This window comes from Anticarsia gemmatalis, chromosome 14, assembly GCF_050436995.1.
Source record: "Anticarsia gemmatalis isolate Benzon Research Colony breed Stoneville strain chromosome 14, ilAntGemm2 primary, whole genome shotgun sequence".
Taxonomy (NCBI): domain Eukaryota; kingdom Metazoa; phylum Arthropoda; class Insecta; order Lepidoptera; family Erebidae; genus Anticarsia; species Anticarsia gemmatalis.
The window spans coordinates 2,928,937-2,948,328 of record NC_134758.1 but is presented as its reverse complement, the minus strand read 5'-3'; positions in this window follow the sequence as shown (position 1 = coordinate 2,948,328).

Below are 19,392 nucleotides of genomic sequence, written 5' to 3'. Positions count from 1 at the left end.
CCTTTCAAACTGGGCGGATCACTTATATTGACTTTTCCTTTTTTCTTTTCTTAGTTAGGTCTTGATTTATACGGTTTATTTTGTATAATAACGAAAATTTTAATCTCTAAAATGTGCAGTAGGTAGGTACCTACTGATACAAACTGGAGAAATAATATCCTAAAGTTGTGACTTTTTTTGTTATATGACTGACTAGTTCCTATGTTTAGCATTTAGCAAAGAAGTACATAAAAACGTACTGTGACTACGACACATCCATCCGTCAGTCTGTCACCGGGCTGTATTTTGGAAGTACCTAAGGCAAATAGGTCTACTGTATAAGACTTACCCATCCACCGTGGTAAAGAATGAATTAACCACGAAGCTACATTCACAGATCTCTGGCGAATAGTCAATGCACAGTGCAATTCTGTCACCTTTCCATCCATCATAATTAGGTATGGCAGTCTCACTTTCAAGCAGCGCTCGCACTAATTATAGCTCTAATTAGGCGCTCTGTGTGATAGCACTAAATTACTATGACGCTTTATAACTCAGCTCTAAGAATGAACGCGCGAATGCGTACCTTTAATACAATGTTTCAAGCTAAATAATAATTAATTATAGTAAAACAATGTTTGAAAGCGTAGTATTTGCTTAATAAAATAGATACCTTGGTATAGGTAGGTAGGTAGGTTTTATATTACATTGTTACATAAAAACGACAATAGCGATACTACAATAGCTTTACATTTTTTTTACAAATAAATACGTTAATATACTTAAACAGACTACACGATAAAAAGTCCAACCTCCTTCGAGGAGTAACGCGGATACATGGCACACGGGAGACCAATATAATGTTGTGATTCCAACCAACGCGTGTGCTCTGCAAAGTGGTAAGAAACTCTTGGTTCTCCAGATAAAAAACGCTGTTTTTGTGACTAACTTTCTACAATCTACAGGACTGCTCCAAAGCTCACGTTCATTTAAATAACTACTCCAACTTTAGAAGAAAACAAAAAAGTTTCCGAAACGAAACGACATTACAACGCATTCAGAAAACCATGAAAACGGAAAACATTTCGATGACTCAGCTGCTCAGCGGTTAACGGCAGTAACGTTCCATCCTCGAGACAATTTATATGACTGTAAAAAGACCGTTGTTGCATATTTCCACAATCTCCTGTCCACAAGGTAACTTATGACGTGACACCAACATGTTGATAGTCCATTAATGTCACTTTCAAAACGAAATAATAGTAAAAATACACACATTGAAACAAGCGACGAAGCGACATACAAGCGGCGCGTCGCGATCAAAGACTGCAACGTGTTCGTGAATAAAAATTTAATTTTACAATCGTGATTCATTGTACTTGACGAATGTTTAACAGTTTTATGCTTAAATTTATACGCTAAATTAAATTAAAATGTTTATCTGATAAATGACTGCGTGATAGATCCAATGTAAAAATCTATAAACACGATAGATTTAATTTCTTTGGAGTTTAAGTGGAATAAAAACGTACTGCGAACGGATAGATAAAACGAAGCGAATGTTTTATATTGGGGCTGAATCAGGCATCGCACCTCTAGTGCAAAGTAAAGGGTACCTACTTACCTTCAATCGAAGAAATGTTTAAATAGATTGATGAAAGGCCTCACCTGTCAATATAAATAAAACACAAAAAAGTTCCTCACCTGTGTTTGCCTGAGCTCTTCTGTGTAATGTCAAACAGTACCTAATATGTTCTGGTGATCTTATGATTAGAAACAATAACTTCTTAACGCTTAGCAACAACAATTTTAGAAACTCTCCAACCGAAAACACTCACTCAAAATACACAACGAAACTTTTCCACGAACCACACTAAATTTGAAAAACTGTTAACAGATTTACCTAGAACAGTTCATTTAAACGTAAACTCGTTATTTAATTGCGTGCGTTTAGCGAGTTGTTAACCTATTTGTTTACGTTACGCAGTTTATAATAGGTACTATTGGCGGGAAAAGTAACGCAGGCGCGCGGAATTCACCTTCTGTCAGCGCATAGAGCTATCAACGCAGGCAAAGGTATCGGCTGAAACAGCCACTGGCAGATAGTCAAAATGCGTTATGTTTATGCGTTGTCTGTAATGGATATTGTGAGTGTAACGGGTGTGAGTTTTCAGAAGTGGATGGTAGGATTGTGTATTACTTTAGCGTTGTCCAGTTTTACTGTCAGTCGACTACTCTATTCTTACTAAGGTTATTTGTGCAATACGATCATCAGTAAGAATAGAGACCTCTTGACATTTGTGTTATTTTGGAATTGAAATTGTTTTAAACTTGTTTGGTATCAAGCATTGAATTCTTATATAGAGAATAGAGTACAGTAAACACGAAATATCTGCATTTATTTTACGAGCACATCAAATCTCTCCTTCGGAATCGACATTGCATCAAATAACTTTCAACAAAGATCCATTACTTCTGCAACAAATATTTGCGTGACCTAGGGCGGATGTTTTGTTCTTATTCGGTGCATATTCTAATAGTTTTCGCCCACTAAAATGCTCTACTATTCTCTTTTTGTTTCCTGACAAACTATATTCAGCAGAAGCAGCTGATATTTTTCAGAAATTTACAATTCTATTGCACCTACATTGTTATTTTGCTTATAATTATTCTACCTGTTTTCTTCGACGAGAACTTCAACAATTCGTATAGATACATTCATCTGCACACGTTATATAAACCTACATAGAAGTTATTTTTTGAGATTTCAATAAATTACGCAGTCCACGTTGCTGTGGAAATTATTAAGATATCACCGATTAGAGGTACCTATAAAACAATTATTACTTAAATCACATTAAAAGCTCAAGAGATTTGTAATCTCATCATTGTCTGAATCAAAAGATTTGTAAGTTTAGTATTTGCTTTATTAACTAATCTTACGATCTTGCTCACACTCCAAAAGGAATTACAACCGTCGTCCTCATTCCTCGAAGTGTAGTTTTAAAAAGGGCGTTACCCTTACTTCGGAAATAAACCCGGCTAGCAGGCATGCCTCAAATAGCACAATGTGTTTCCTGATACGTTTATTTATCGTATCGAACATTTATTATAGTGCGATGAAATGCTTTGATTCGCCATCTTTAGCTTCTTTCGGCGTTGCTATAATATTCTGTAAACATTTTTTCCGTTTGCTACAATTTGCTAGATGTTTTTATTTGCGATTTACTTTTATTTTTGGTTTTCGCCTGGAACGACTGTTTTTAAGTAATGTTCACTTTCTTAAAACGTAGAAAGTGTATTTTGTTGTTATATCAGCATCCTTACCAGTTTTCACTGCTTCACCGTCTGTTTTCCAGAACAATCTAGGTAATTTGTTTTTAAAGATTGCATCTCACATCCTCTTAATATGAAGCTCTCAAAATACTAATACAATCGTATTTCTAATAATACGTATTTCTATAACTTAACAATTCTTTTTTACAATCTCGAATTAACAAAGAAGGCAAATGTCACCGCCATTAATTTAAACGTCATCACTTTCTTCTTTTGGCTCCCCAATGATTTGTAAGCCGATACCGAGGCATCGGCTTCACAAGATTTGTTGCCGCCTATTTAAATGAAACGCGATGAAAGTGTGGAACTAATGAGATGAAAACATAAAAATATTATATTTCATTAGGTTATTTAGGTTTTCCAGGAAAATTAACAAAGATTCCTTATCTTTTTAAGTTGTTTAATGAAGAGGAAACCATTTCTCTATAAAAAAATAGATGAATTCAAGGAGTAAATAGTATCTCTAAAAAGATCTGGCAAATCGAAGAATAATCGAACGAACTTATCTGACTCAGAAAACTTAAAAATATTATCATAACTGGTAACGTTTTCTGTTCTTTCATCAAACCATCAGTCCAGCCGAGTCCAGTCCCAATTCGTCATACAACTTCATAAAACCACATTGAACTAGCTCGAATATCTTCGCAAACGCATCTCAAAGCGAGCGCAGTTAACGCATAGTGAATGAACATCATCCCGAGGACATTATCACATAAACTGTGTCCAACTCATTAGCCGAGTATTTTCAGACCGCATATGCGTTCATTCATAACAAGCCGAACGTTTCGAAGCTAAAGCATTCAATGCAACTCCCGTTTAGAATTAGATATTGGTCTTAGATAATGCTATTACCGTCTGTTTTCATAAACTAGCGTCTTATTACTCGTTATATTGGCTCTGGAGACAATCGGGAATGATAACTTTTAAACTCTCGCGTTGCATGTTTAATGTATAATAGAATACGGGAATTAACGCGAACACGCATTTTACCTTAAAATGCCTAACGTTTCGGCGCAGGTTGCACTCGCCGTGGTCCCAGGCAGACTCTAAATCTGTAAAATGCGTGTTCGCGTTAATTCCCGTATTCTATTATAAATCGGGAATGAGTTTTCGATGCATTCGATTGTAAATTTAGTTTTAGAATTGTTGAGACAGTTTGCGAGTAAGATGCAATTCTATAATTCGGTCATAGATCTGCTAGAGTTCTTTCTTCTTAGTTTAAATATTAATAAATTGAATGTTCAATTAATTTCTGTACTTAACGAAAAACAAAATCAATAAAACTCCGCGTAGCATCGTTGGTAAAGTTTCATTTTAAATTAAAATGTATCCGGAGTTCGAAGTGTTGATTTCGGAATTTACATAAAGTAATGGTACTAATAAAATCAAGGCGATCGAAAGATGAAGTGTGACCTCATTTTATGTCGATGAATCACTGTCCGATGTATCTAGAAATAACTATTCAAATATAATAAATCCATCAAAAATAGTTTCGTTTCCAGAACAAAAGATTACATGTGCAATTTGTTATTTTTTCAGCCTTGAATGAAGCTTATGACAGCAAAAATATGATTTAGATATATTACAATGATTTAATTTCATCAGCCGTCGGAGCGTCTTGAAATCCTCGCTAAATCACTGTTAGCAAAAACAAATATTGGCATGATTTTCAAAGAGCATATTGTCAGGTCTTATTTTAAAACGTCTGTTTTAGTTTCAGAACGATATGACAGGATGATGGGCGGGTAATCGTGTAATGCAATAACTGTTGAAATGCCTGTTAGTAAAACGATACCGGTAGTACGGAGCTTGGTAGACGAACGCCAGACAAAAAGACCAACGTTGCCAAAATCATGTCCGAGTGAAATGCACTCGAAAAAGCTTTCACTGCAAAATGTTCTAAAAAAGTGCGAAAAGGTTATTTTTGTTTATGACGCAGGTGAATTATTTTGGACGAGGGTGGTCGGGGGCGTAGGTACTTAACGATTAATAATATCCCGTTGAGACAATAGAGCAAAATTCTTGTTAGTACAATAATAATAGACTGCTGTTTTCTGTCGTTTATTTATAAAGATTAATGTTGTCGAATTTATTTGTGGCGTTAGCTGTCATTTAGCTATTTACATTGTGATTAAGCTTGTTAACTTGAGATGAACTATGAGTGGACCTTTAGGTGTAAATTGGTCTTTGTTTGATACTCTTTGCCGTAGTTTCTTCAAATCAATAGGTAGGTACTTAATCTTCCTCATTTGACAATCTTAGTACAGTACTTAAAAGTAGATCATAATTGCTAGGCTATAACGAAATTAAGACAGCGAGTAGGTAGGTACTATAATATATCTACTACCTACCTACATTCTGGGCTCGGATTAAATACAGAAGTCAACTCACGTTATAAAATGAACCGATTTTAGATTAACCTGATTATGTTGAAATGTCCCAAAAGCATTCGGGACACCACAACTGTGCCAAATAACGCTAGTAAATCGAATGTTTCTCCTACAATTCCAGTGAATACTTTCATTCATTGATCTCAGTGTGTTGTCATTGATAACCACCCACAATTTACAACGTGCATCCCGCACAAATAAATAATAGACGACTTTTTACGAGTCTCCTGTAATCCACATAAAAGTCAACCGTCACAAAATCGTTACATTCTATTCGGTAGCTGACGGAAGCATAAAACTGTTGGAAACCTCAACATAAATAATAATAAAACACATAATAATCTCTGTTTTACAAGCTTTCTGTGGCACCTATCAAATCAAAACGTCGCGACGCGTTGGAAATAGTTGACACAAAAATCCGCCAGTTGAACTTTTAAATAGGCAAGTAGTAGGCAACGGATGAATGAGTGTGGGCTCTCCCTTCGTGTGACAGCTGTCCTATTGGATCACATTATAGGACGCGCGTCAACAACGATCCAATTCTCCATTCCATAAGTCATTTCTAATTTGACTAGTCTTCCAAGTGAACTTTGAAGCTCTCGTCGCGTATTTTTGGAAAACAACGCGTGTGTCTGTTTACTCCAGGGATTAAAAGAATCCTGATGGAGACATTTCTTTGAAGTCCCACTCTGAAATATTCAATTGTAGATTCATTTTGAGCAGGTACATGATGAATCATAAAGGCGCTAAGAATCAAGAGCTTCACAGGAGGGTAGTAACGTCATTACGACCCCGTAGAGTCGTGGCACAAACGTAGAGGCGGGCGTCCCAGATCCTGTTGGTATTTGACCGATTTGTTATCCTGTATTCACGACACTACTTTAACAGTTCGGTGTATGTCACACCCTCCATAGTTATATCGTAAACACGTTACAAAACCGCGTCTAAACCAAAAACCGTGAACTGCACGGGACTTATCGTATGTGTCAACAAACCTAATTCCTAAAATACACTATTGCGGATTTCCTTATTCTCGATTAAAAATAAATCATCGTCACGTAATTATCGTTTTAATAAATCGATCGATGACGTTTCCGATAGTCGAATCCACTCACAGAAAGTACAGAAAATCACTAAAATATCTGTTCTAATAATATCGGGTCTGAACCACGGTTTGCGTCATTTGTGTTTCCGCTGCGAACATGCCAAATCTTTAAGGGAAGAGGCGGAAGCTTGGTTAATTCACTGATTTGTTGCGATCAATTAATTACTGTGTTTAATTCATACATTTATGACAAATTCACCACTGATGTTCTTCGGAACTTGTTAGACATTATTGGAATGCGTTAGTTTCATTAGATCTTAGGCGCTAGAAATTTCTGACGTTATCGCGTCAGTCAGGAGTTCATGTATGACGTCAAAGACGACTTTTTTTATCTCGTTATGACACATCTGGTATGAATTTTAATTTTATGAGCTTGCTATTTTTGTGAGCTTGAGTAAAATTAGGTACTTATATTTACTCAGACGTTTTTAACTACGTCAAGACTCCAATTGTAAGATGTTATTTATGACTGTTCGGCTTCGACTGTTGGTTTCTTCCTTCCCTGGTTATTTTTTTTGTCAGCGAGGCTTCAATTTAGCTCATATTAATCTTCTATCACAATTTGGAACATGGTCGATGAAGGTCTTTCATCCACCACTTAATTAATTTATCTGTACCTACTCAGTAGGTACTTACGAGAACGTTACTCAGAGCTCTGCATTATGCGGAGCTAAACATCTAGAATACTGAAAGCTAAACAATTTACGTCTACTGAAAGAATTTCATAGGTTTTATTCTGGGTATTAGGTATTAACTTTAGTGTAAATTCCTAACAGACATCACCATCTGATTCTGATTACTAAAGCTATAAAAAATGCAAATTGTTAAAGAATGTAGTCTTAATTTCTCATTAAACTTTGATGCGGGAAAATATTCTTAAGCCAGCTTTTCTTTCTGGTAAGATTCCATTGATTACACAGATATTCATAAACATTTAAGTACTGTTTTATAACCCGAAGAGATTAGGACAGTATCTATTTAAACGATAAAATCTAAATTCTTAAAATCACCCACTTACATGTTATTCTATTGTTCTCATGCATGTGTAGGCAGATGTTTTCCCGTCAAATACAAAATTCTTCGTTCAATGACTCCATGAATTCCAAAAGAAAAATGTATTAGTGTATCTGTGGTAGGCGGGGAGTGCGCGCGCGCATTTTGACGTTCGCGCCAATGCGCCGCGGAGTAATAGACCGAATAACCCACATCGAAATCGTTCGGAAATATTCACACCGTGAAGAATTCGTGTAAACAATGACAAGTTAAGTGCGCTCCAGGATTTAACGTTCTATAAGTACGATGGTACGTCATTGCGATTTATTTTATTATATTTTCGATTGTGATCTTCCAAACAGTGGGCGAAGCAATTAGATGATGAGATTTGTGTAGGAGTTATTGTATAGTTTGATTCATTCAGATTTATTCCTGTTTTACGAGCCTCTCACCTGGCCTGCACGTTGACACTGATTAAGAGCCTAGAGTGTCTATTAACGTGTGACATTTCAACAAAAAAGACACTTGCAGGTTTAAATTACTGCAACTTTCAGGAAGGGATATTCAGGGCGATATTTTTTCTTAATAACTAATTAATACAAATTACTAACAAACTGTAGATATAATAGAGTTAATCACATTGAAATTCGTTAAATAATTGAGCTTTCAGACTTTTAGAATTTAATTTGGTGTTAGCCAACAAATAAGCCTATTTATTAGTATTTACCTGTCTGTAACATTCAATAATTTATTTTTATTTTATTTAAAAATGTTTTTATTTAAACCAGCTAAAAGTTCGGGAAACTTTAGCGTATAAACTATGGATTATAATATATAGGGTTTAACTTTAAATTGAAAATATTCATGGTGAAAGCTTTTTCCAAAAGCAACACAAGATCCTGTAAATAAGCAGGCACCTTTAGTAGTTAGCGAGTACCTATCGACTAATGAAGGTCGGGCTGAATAAAAGTTTTTTTTTTGTTTTTCTATATGGACAAAATTTTAAAAGAGATGTAAATTAATTATTCGCTAAGAGCGGACTGTCACAACATGTAATTGTATTTTACAAATTATGCTTATACTCAAACATGGATGCAGGAGGCATCAAAAATACATTTTAAATAATGTTTGTCCATAATTAGGTAGTTCTGCAAAATCTATTTCGGGTCATCAGGCGCATGGCAACAAGAATTAGCCTGAAAAAAATTTAATGGTTTTGGACGAAGATCGTAAAAGTTTATTTCTTTTATTCAAACGTACTAACAAACGCCAATCTTAATTTCAGCTAATGATTATATAGGGTATTCCCCAAGGGCCGAAATTTAAATTGATTAATTAATAAAGGACTTTATTTAATAAAATTTAAAGACTATATGTGTGAAGGCCCAAATGGAGATGGCGGGATGACCTGGACGCGTTCCTGGATGGATGGCCGGACGATATAATCGATCGAGGGGACTGAATATCCAAGGGAGAGGCCTTTGCTCAGCAGTGGGACATAGAAATAGGCGAAATTAAATATGTTGACTGCCGAATACATAGGGCTAGCTAAAGTATACAATGAGTAACAAATCGCCTTCCTTAAGTATACTGAGTCATTCAAATCAATGGAAAATTTTCCTTCTAAATTAAATGTACGTACGTTAAAAACATAGATCTGTTAGCCACAGTCTAGTCTGTACTGATCATAAATTCGTCTGCTCAAAACCTACGCCTTCCTTCGAAGCTTTTGATTATTTAGAGATCAACCTTGTTCTATTTTGATCTTCGATCAAGCCAGACTGCGTAAAAATATATCTCAAATATAAAATGTAGGAATAAAACGGTCAAATTGTGAACACCTGGAACCGTATAACGTTGGATGTAAGCCAGTATGATAACGTTAAAACCGATGTTATAATACCGAATGTATAGCTATTTATATAATATTAATTATATTTGTAAATGAGAGTATATGGGACTCGGAAAAAGATTTGTAAGATGGACAAAAAATCTTGTTAGTGTTAACATGTTTCTCTTGCCAAATCATTAGTGGTTTCGTTATCTCAGTTTGTTAATATATTATTTTTATTCCGCATTTCAGGATTATATTTATTTTTTATTTCGATATCGAATAATCCAACATAGTTTTATTACGAGTATATTCAGCTTAAACACGCGGAAAGACATATAAAGCTATTTTTTATACTTAGTTCTAGATTTTAATATATCTAGCCGGTGTCAATTAGACTAAATAAGCAAAATTATATTTGTATTTAAATCGAAACTATAGATTACGCCAATCTCACTTCCATTAAAATAACTTATTAACAAGCGTTTTGCATTCCTGTCCACTAATAAATATTCGACCAAATGCCATTATGAAAACACTCACAACAAAAAGTTTGCATTATTTTTTAAATGGCATTTCGATTTAAAAAAATCTATAACTGATGGCGTCATTAATTGGCATAATAGGTTAAGTGTCGCGGTAGAATTATCACTTTGAAGAAAAAAACTGTTGGTTGTAATCGCAGGACCCGTGAGATATAGAGCTTTTGTCTTTTACCGATCGTTAAAACGTCTTTTGTAATGGCATCACAAGACTGATCACTTGTTTTCGCGTTTTAATCAAATAAACAGTTTAATTCTCTGGCGAGGTGAAGCTTTTTCGCTTTGTTGTATTTAAGAGACAATCATGATTCAATGGTTTTCGAAAGAACAGCGTGACTTTAATTTTTTCTTGATCAATTAAAAACAAATGAAAGCTTCCAAATCTAATCAAAAAACCTAAAAAAATCTTATTTAAGTCGGACAATCGCATTACACACAACATGAAATTGGTAGAGTTTATGATTAAGGGATCTCCCTGTTCACGGGAGTGTAAGGATCCTGAAAAAATAAATGAGTCAAAGGAAACCTCAAAAATAAAATTTCTATTAAAAAAGTATCAACAATTTGTCCACTAGATAATTTTCTAAATCTCTCTTTCCCGGCAATTTGTCAACCTCGGCCAGCACATGAACTTTTTTCTAAATTTCACTTAGTCTAAACCTATCTCGCGCTAGAAGCAAAACCGTGTCTAGAAGTAAAACATTAATAAATTATTGAAAAAAGAGGCTACAGAAAAGCTTTTAAACAAAATTCATTTTTCAACAAATCTCAGCAGCTAGAATAAGTGGTAACACTAAAATATCTTTCGATTTCAACGTTTCAGTACAACCGGCCTTCGCGTTACTGCTATGTATTTACACAAACCGTAATTTTGTTTACATTTTCCGTGCAATGATATACAACACACTATAAATAGGCACAGCCGCTTGCGCATTGCCAAGAGCTATTTTCTGGGTAATAATAAAACACACGGTTTTATTTGGGCGTCTGTCGGTGGCCAGTAAAAATGTTTCTGATTCTATTTGAAAGGTAAAAATTACAGGTGGAGTGGTAGAGAAGTTACGAGAAAATGTAACATTCAAAAGTTTGTTATTTTCTACAAACTCTTTTTTTTAGGTACAAGAAAGGCTTTAAGGGTTGGTTTTGTTTAATATATAATTTTCGTATTATCATTGTAGGTAGGTACTTATTGTAATTATTAGGTATGTAAGTTGGTTAATTTTGCATGCCTATGTTAGTTTTTAATTAAGGTTATAGTTATTACAGTGTTCGCTATAACAATATTTTTCTTTGCACTAACATAGTTTATACACTTTAACAGTATAGGTATACTTAGTTACCTAATTTTTGTAAGGACATTCGGCGAGATTCTTAAGAATGTTGGGCGAAATTGAAGACTAGAAGAAGAAAGAAACAAAAGTTCTCCATAAATTTGTCTTTTTCCGCTTTGCTGCTGATTATATTGGATGTCAACAGCAAAGCGAAAAGGTCTCCTTTATGAGAACGTTCTCCGAACTAACATCAACCTGAAGATCTTTGTACGAAGATGGACAAGTTATGGAAGACTAAAAAAGATTTGTAAGTCATACATGTATATTTTGCACCCTGCTTCTTGAAAGTATATTCAATCTTCTAATGGCATTGCATGCATAAATTAGACTACAAATAATAATTAGAAGCCCCATACTGATATAAATATTATTACCAAAAGTCTCTTTGGAAAGACACGAAAGTTTTAGAAAACTTGTAGAAAAGTTTTTACTTTAGTGATTACGAAAAAAATGATCCGATTTTAAATAAAACAATAGCCAATAATAATTAATTAAAGCTATTTAAATAAATTAAGGAAGTGTTCAGTCAAGTCCTCTAAAATCTAACCAACACTCAATTAACTAAAGCACGTAAGTACTTACCTCCTTAGCTTCGCTCAAACACTTCCTCTCTCGTATCGGTTTCCAAAACATCCTGCCGACTAGTTTAAACTTTGGTGGTGCACCTGCAATCCATAGGAATCTATAGCATATGGGTACATAGGTATTTAGGTAACAATCATTATATAACAACGGCACTTGACATAGATTTTTGAAGGGAGATAACAATAACACAAACTTCATTAAAGTATTATCTGAAAAAAAAATGTGTTTTAAAGATATTGTATAGCTACCTTCTTTTCAAGAAATAAGTTATACTGAGCGAGAGATATCTGCTTTAAGTCACCTCCTTCAAAATGAATAGGAGCTTAGAATCTTGGCCATGTAAGCAAATACGGGTTTCGGTAATTTTCATTTTGATAGGTGCCCCAGAAACAAAATTAAACGACAATTAATTTCCAATGGCTACGAACAACTATACAATTTTGCATACTTCCTTAAATTTAACCATAGGTAGATACTTACTTCACAGCTTACTTCGTGGTCCCTTGACTTAAGTTTCTCTGGAGTTAACTCAATTTTCTTCAGGCAGCTGGTTAATTATGAATCAATACTAATACTACAATAACAAGAACGTTTATAATACAAACAGAGGCGTATTTTAAGATGGCGCGCCCCGGGCTCCTGTAACTTGCCGCCCCATCAAGGAATGAAAGAAATCTAATTTTTTTTTTTCATTTTTAACTTATTCGTTTATAGCTGACCCGTGCGGCTCTGCTCGCGTGAATTTCGTATTGTTGCTTATTCGTTTGAGCACGCGAATTGCGAAGCACTTGATACACCTACACATAAAAATGCTAACAACTCTTTGTCATCTAATGGTTATTTACGAAAGGCAGCCGAAGGGCACACAATGTGACACAGGCTCAGGCAGGCCTGATTTCCTGTGGTTATCTTCTTTTCCTCTCTCGTCTGTATCCGTACCAGTTTACAGTGTAAAATATAATACCTTATTATAGACTGACCATTGCTTACCCGTCTGGATTCAGAATATTATTATAGCTACAGACAGACCTATCTGCGCCGGAGCTCTTCACACGCGTAATAATGTATACTTGCGATGATACGTCCGAAACCGCGTAACCCGTAATTATTCTTTATATATCATCCGTTGTTTATTTTTTAAAATTTACCACATAGTCTGTTTCATAGCTATCCAATTTATTTCCTTAATGCAACCAATTAATTTGGTTATGTGTTACGAACTGCAACGCCATCTGTTAGTTGCGGCGAACAACGACAACAAACGAAATTACTCTATTTGCCATCTAGGATATCCCGACCGCACCGGACCCACGTAAACCCACATTTTTGTGTAATATATCATACAACATTTATGTTTGAAAATCTTATAAATGTATAGCCTGTTTCAAAGGTATTTATTTTACAACTAAGCCACCAAAATAAATTAATAAGGAAAAACATGCTTTGTCGCAGACTATAACGCCATCTATTGGTTGGTGCGACAACATGTATCGATACGGCCGGGGCCGCGTTCACTATGCGAATGTTGTGAAATGGATTGCAACGCCATCTAAGGTCTCTATAGGGAAACGCAGGTTCAAAAGATTTCTACGTATTTTTTTCAATTTTCTAATAATATATGAAATTTTATGCGATAAAATGTTATCCTATAAGTTGCTCCACTACTTATTCTATGCATATACCAAATTTCAGTGCATTCTAATCGGTAGTTTTTACGTGGCAGCGTAACATACAGACAGGAAAAAATCTGACCTTGACCTCTCTACAGATTTATTATAAGTATATAGATACATCATCCTAATCAATTGTATTTATTAAATCGACTTTAATCGACCTTCACCTCTTCTAGGGAGGCAAAGTGATCCAGACCTATGCTTAGTTCCGCGGTCTTTGTGTGCCTGGATACTCGGACGCTGTCCTCCCTGATGAATTCCCTCAATTTAGAGGCCAGGGCGTCCGCTTTTCGGGCTCCTGCTACCCCTGGGAGTCGAACATTCGAGCTCCCGTAGCCGCAACTCCGAAGCGAACTATTCGAATGTCGGCCAGGTTTATTGTGGCCTCCGCGTCCCCAATAACGTCTCTGTAGGTCGCACCGTTTTTTGCCGCCTCCAGCTACAGCGTGATGATCACTGCAGCCGATTTCGGAGCCCGAAGTTTGGGCGCTTTCTTTTTCTTGCCCTTTTTGTTGGCTTTCGTAGCATTGGGCGCCTTGGCGGCCTTGCTGTTTTTCCCGACGACCTGCCACTCATTGGCAGCCGTCGGGTTAGTTAACGGCGGTTCGGAAGCCAACGCACTGTAAGAAGGCTGCGGCTGATGACCCTGCTTCGCCTTGGTCCAGGGACCTGTCAGCTGCGGTGCGGTGGCTGTGCCGTGGCGGATGCGTTATCCGGCGCAGCTGAGGACGCTGCCCCTGGCTTTTCTGGCGCGGGACGTGGTGCCGTTGCCTTTACCGCTATAGTGGCGGGCACGGGAAGTGGCCCCGCCTTCTTCTCTGCCACTAGGGGCAGGCGGATGCGAGACTCCTAGCAAGCGATTTCTCGCAACATGTGATCGACCTCCACTTGCAAGCGATGATTATGGGCCTGAAGCGCCAGAGTCTCCTTCGTGGCATACTGCCTGCTCGACTCCGACACTGCCAGCTTGATGCTCCTAGCAGCGTCTTTGCCACCTCCACCATTGCCTCGTGGTTGGTGAGGATGGTGTACGCCAGCGGGATGGTGAATTTGTCCTTGGGTTCATGGTCTGACACTCGCTCCCCGGCGCTTTCTTTTCCTTCCCCACCCCATCCGACGCGGTCGGCTCTTTCGTCAAAGGCGGCCGCTTTCGCATAGATTTCGATGAGTTGCATCTGAAACCAAGCTCATATCGGGGCCAATGTCGGAAACGACACTAGACTCCCGAGCGACCTTCGACCTCGTCCTCACCGGCGAGGGTCCCGCAAAACTGGGCATGCGCCGACCCTCTGCAACTGCACAGTCAAGATTGCTGTTCGTATTGCCCCCGATTTCCTCAGGTTGGGGCTTTTCGCCCCTCCCACTTACATCAATTAGGTTCGTTTTAAAATTTATAATATCCATACAGTTTCCGCGAGTGTGGTAAGTATCGTTCCACCGAGGTAGAGGCCCCATACTCCGGTGACCCTTATACCACTGGGGGGCGGGAGGTGCCCCAGTGGCCGCTTGCGACTGGTAGTCACTCGCATAGCGAGTGAACTCTGACCACGCAAGGCTCCCAAAGGTGGCAGCACTGCCGGAGTTACTCAGGATTTTAATTTATAGAGGTGGTCTCCTCGCGATCCAGCCGGTTAAGGCAAGGCCCTCGGTCCCATCTAGGATGGGTGGGTTTACGATATCGGACGGTTGACGAGGGCGGCAGAGGCCTGGAGGCCCAGGCTCCTCGTCAACACGGGGCAGTGTGAGCGCCCACCGAGCCTGTCCTCCCACTGACGGCTCACCTGTCCCGCACCTGTGTCCTATGCAAGTAGAGGGACACGCACGATATATTTTTTTCCTCGCGTTCGCTGTTTCCCCAACTTCTCAATGTTACTAACCCCCTCACCACGATAAGATGCAGACCCACGAGGGGAAAAAACATCGCACCTAACCCAACGCGAGCTGATCAACATTGAAACATACCAAGACCCAAGATAGTTACTAGTCCAAGAAAGACTGACTTCTCTTCAGAAGCTTCGCCGCCGCCCCGGTATCTATATTTATAACTTTATTATTTTCCTAGATAGACGAGTACATGTTAGAACTTTTAGAAATTACCATGCGCAGGGCGACGTAAGCTAAACACTAAAATATTTGTTTTAGCGTCAGACTTGCTTCAGACATAACAAAACCGAGGTGGAAAAAAAATACATGGTTCAACCGTTCAGGAAAGAACAAGGGGCGGCTTGCATACTTGGGAAAGGTGGCTCAGGCGCGTTCTAGCCTTACGTTTTAATTTTTTTTTTACTGTTCCAAATGTCCAAACCAAAGCCGTCGAGGCGGCCTACCGGCCGCCCTTGGTCCGCCTCTGGGCCGCCCCTCGCGGCCTGCCGCCCCGGGCTATAGCCCTTCTAGCCCTAGGGTAAATACACCCCTGAATACAAATCAAACTAGAGATAAGTATTTTAATGGCAAACTACATAATAAATTGCGACAGTTAGTTTGTTTGACTTTTATACAATAGTAAACAGAGCAATGAAATATAACTGAATGCTGTATTTCAGGGAAATGAGTTTGTGACGCTAATTTTAAAGTAATACAAGCACAGACATTTGACGTCATAAAACTGAGAACGCGGAATATGATTATCATATACAAGGAATTAGCTAAAATATTTAGAACAAAATTTATAATATCACAAGGAAATAACTTATTTTATGAAGCTGCTAAATTATAATAAGTTCTGACGATTGTCGTAAATGACAAACATACTTTAGTATCCGAAATTAAGGTCATATTGATTCAATTTATTGAAACTCTTTGAAACCGCAAAAAAAACTAAGACTACTTTCGTCTTCGTTTTATAGGACGAAACACGCCTGGTGCAACATGCCCAAAAACATCCGAATTCCAAGCTCCTGTCACGTTTAAAAGATGTCCAAAAGATTTGAAAGTTCAAGCCCAAAATAAAATCCTGGATCTAACACTAAAAAAAGACCTAGGTACATAAGTATGATATTAGTGCTTCTGACAGAGGGCTCGTTGATTACATTGGTCAACACGAATTTTGAGTCTGAGTTCTGTACCTTTGATTTTGATTACGTATACCTAACTAAATAAGGAAATAATATTATTATCTAATAAAGTTTGCTTTTGTAGCTTTTAGAACGAATTTTAAGTTTTAATGGTAAAGCTCTTTTTTTCACATTCAATTATAAATATATAAGAGTAAAAAAGTTATGATTAATATATTTTTATTAATTTAAATGATGAAATAAGGCATAAAGAAACACAAAATACAAAAAGGATACATTTTTTTTTTGAAATGAATACTTTTGGTTTTTTTTTGTGTGAAAATAGGAACTTGATGTGTCAGTAGGCTCTCTCCATATTCATGGTACTTCAAACTTCATCTTTTTTTCCTCTCCTCAGTACCAGGCTGAAAAAAATATTAATAACATTAATTAACGATGTACACATGTAATGTATATTTAAAAAAAATATGTATATAGGCATATAAATGTTCATTCAATATAAGGAGGATTTTCTTACCTTCTAAAGTGTTTTTGCAGTTATTACACAAGAAGTGAGGTGCCCATATTTTATCCTGATTTCGTACTGACATGTTAAAGTAAGCTTCATAGGCTTCACAAAATGCCTTATTTGATGATAAACAAATTTTATTGGCTCTCACTTTAATAAATTCATCACAAATGTAGCAAAAAGAGTCCACGTCGTTTTTACACTTTTTCGATGCCATTTTTAGACCCCGTGACGCAAAAAAATGTGTTATTGCTTTTAAATGCGCACGCGCATACTGCCATGACACTCTGCTACCACCCACTTCGCACCCCCAGACCCCTCACCCCTGGTTTTGAGTCATAAATGCAACGGCTCTTCAAAAAATCTGCCAAAACCCTATATATTTAGTTTTCGTTATATAAAGTACAAAAGCAAACTTTATTTATTATTAATGTTATTCCTGTTTTCTTTTTGATTAATATAATCAGAAAATATTCACTAAAACACAGGCTCAAAAAAAAAATTTTTTTTTGTCGACTTGTGATCCATAAAAATGTTGTTGGGAACCACCCAATAGCAGACTCCAAATGGTCCGTGATAGTCTTAAATGAGCTGATTAACTAACTTTATTGCTGTTAACCACCTACAAATATCGTTTCATTCTTACCCATTGCATTGTACAACAACTGTAATACAGTTTCTAGACTTATTTTTAAAATATAAAGATTCAGATCAAAACAGTTTAGTCTAACTTCTAGCCAATAAATTAGTCTAGCACTAGATCGGAAAATAAATAAGTATTACAGTAAAATTTCAAGGATTATTCGTGATTTGTGTCTTATAGAAGTGCTAAGTTTGACCGACTTTTTATTCGTCGTATATCAATGTATTACTCATAATTCACATCATGCATGATGTGTTTAAAGCTTCTGTAATATTTCTCAATTTTATGAACGTAAATTGTGATAATACGGAATTATTTGATTTATGGGTCGACAATTTTAGTACCAGTGTTTAGCGAAATAACTGCCTGTAAGTTGTGTTATACTGGTCTTTAAGAATATTATGATTTTTAGTCATTCCAATTTTATACAGTTGTCACCTAAAGATGCTCGAGTTGAGCTTTTATATATCCATACAATGGAAAACACAGTTAAAGTCGATCTCGGTATGTGGCAATAAAGTCTTCTATGTGAATTATATTGACATAAATAATTTGTATGGAGATAAATTAATATAGACAAAGTAAACTCTTTAAATATCATTACCAATTTTGAAGCCCTAAGACGCAGTTTAGCCTGGTTTGAATATAATTTAACAAGATATTTTGCTCCAGTACCATCAAGTAGGTAGATATATCTTCGTTTCCATTTCCCAACAGATCGAGACAATAAATCATCCGTACAGGAAGGAAGCACACAGCATTCTGATTAATGTTGTCGTACTCTACCTCACGCAGAATCGACCACTTGTCTTAAATTAGCGGTGCGTCGTAAATCTAGGGATTTGGGCCACGTTTCGCCATGAGAATACCACACATACTTCACTGTAACTGCGTGTTTATTATAACCTACACTGTACATGCTCATTATTTGCAAAGTTCGTTGTTGTAATTGCTTCATTTCTGAGCTGGGAATTAGTCAAAATGTTAAGCTTTGCAGACTTTGTAAGACCGTGTGCAACTGTTACTCGCAATAAAATTAAACGCTGTAAAAGTCGCTTGCGAAATTTCGCTTTGTTAATATAGTTGTTTTAAAAATCTTGTATGCAAAAATCGCGACTGGCGGAAGAAGACAAAATTTAGAATATCAGCTAGTTGAATTTCCAGTTTCAACCAGATAAGTAAGTACCTACTCATTTTGCGGTCTGCCGAAATTGTGCGTATCCAGGGAAAGAGTAAAATAAATTTAAGAAGGATCATCGGTTTTAACAATCGCTTACGCACGCAGTTGCTGATAGATTGACGCACTGTTTCGCTAAAGACTGAGTTGGCCAGTAACTGTCTACAATGCGTAACGACACTAACATCTTTCAGCTCTTCCACCTACTACTGAAACAGTCGTGTGTTGAATCATGCACTAAAACTATACTACTAATCACTCAGTGTGCAAGTGACTTTTACGACG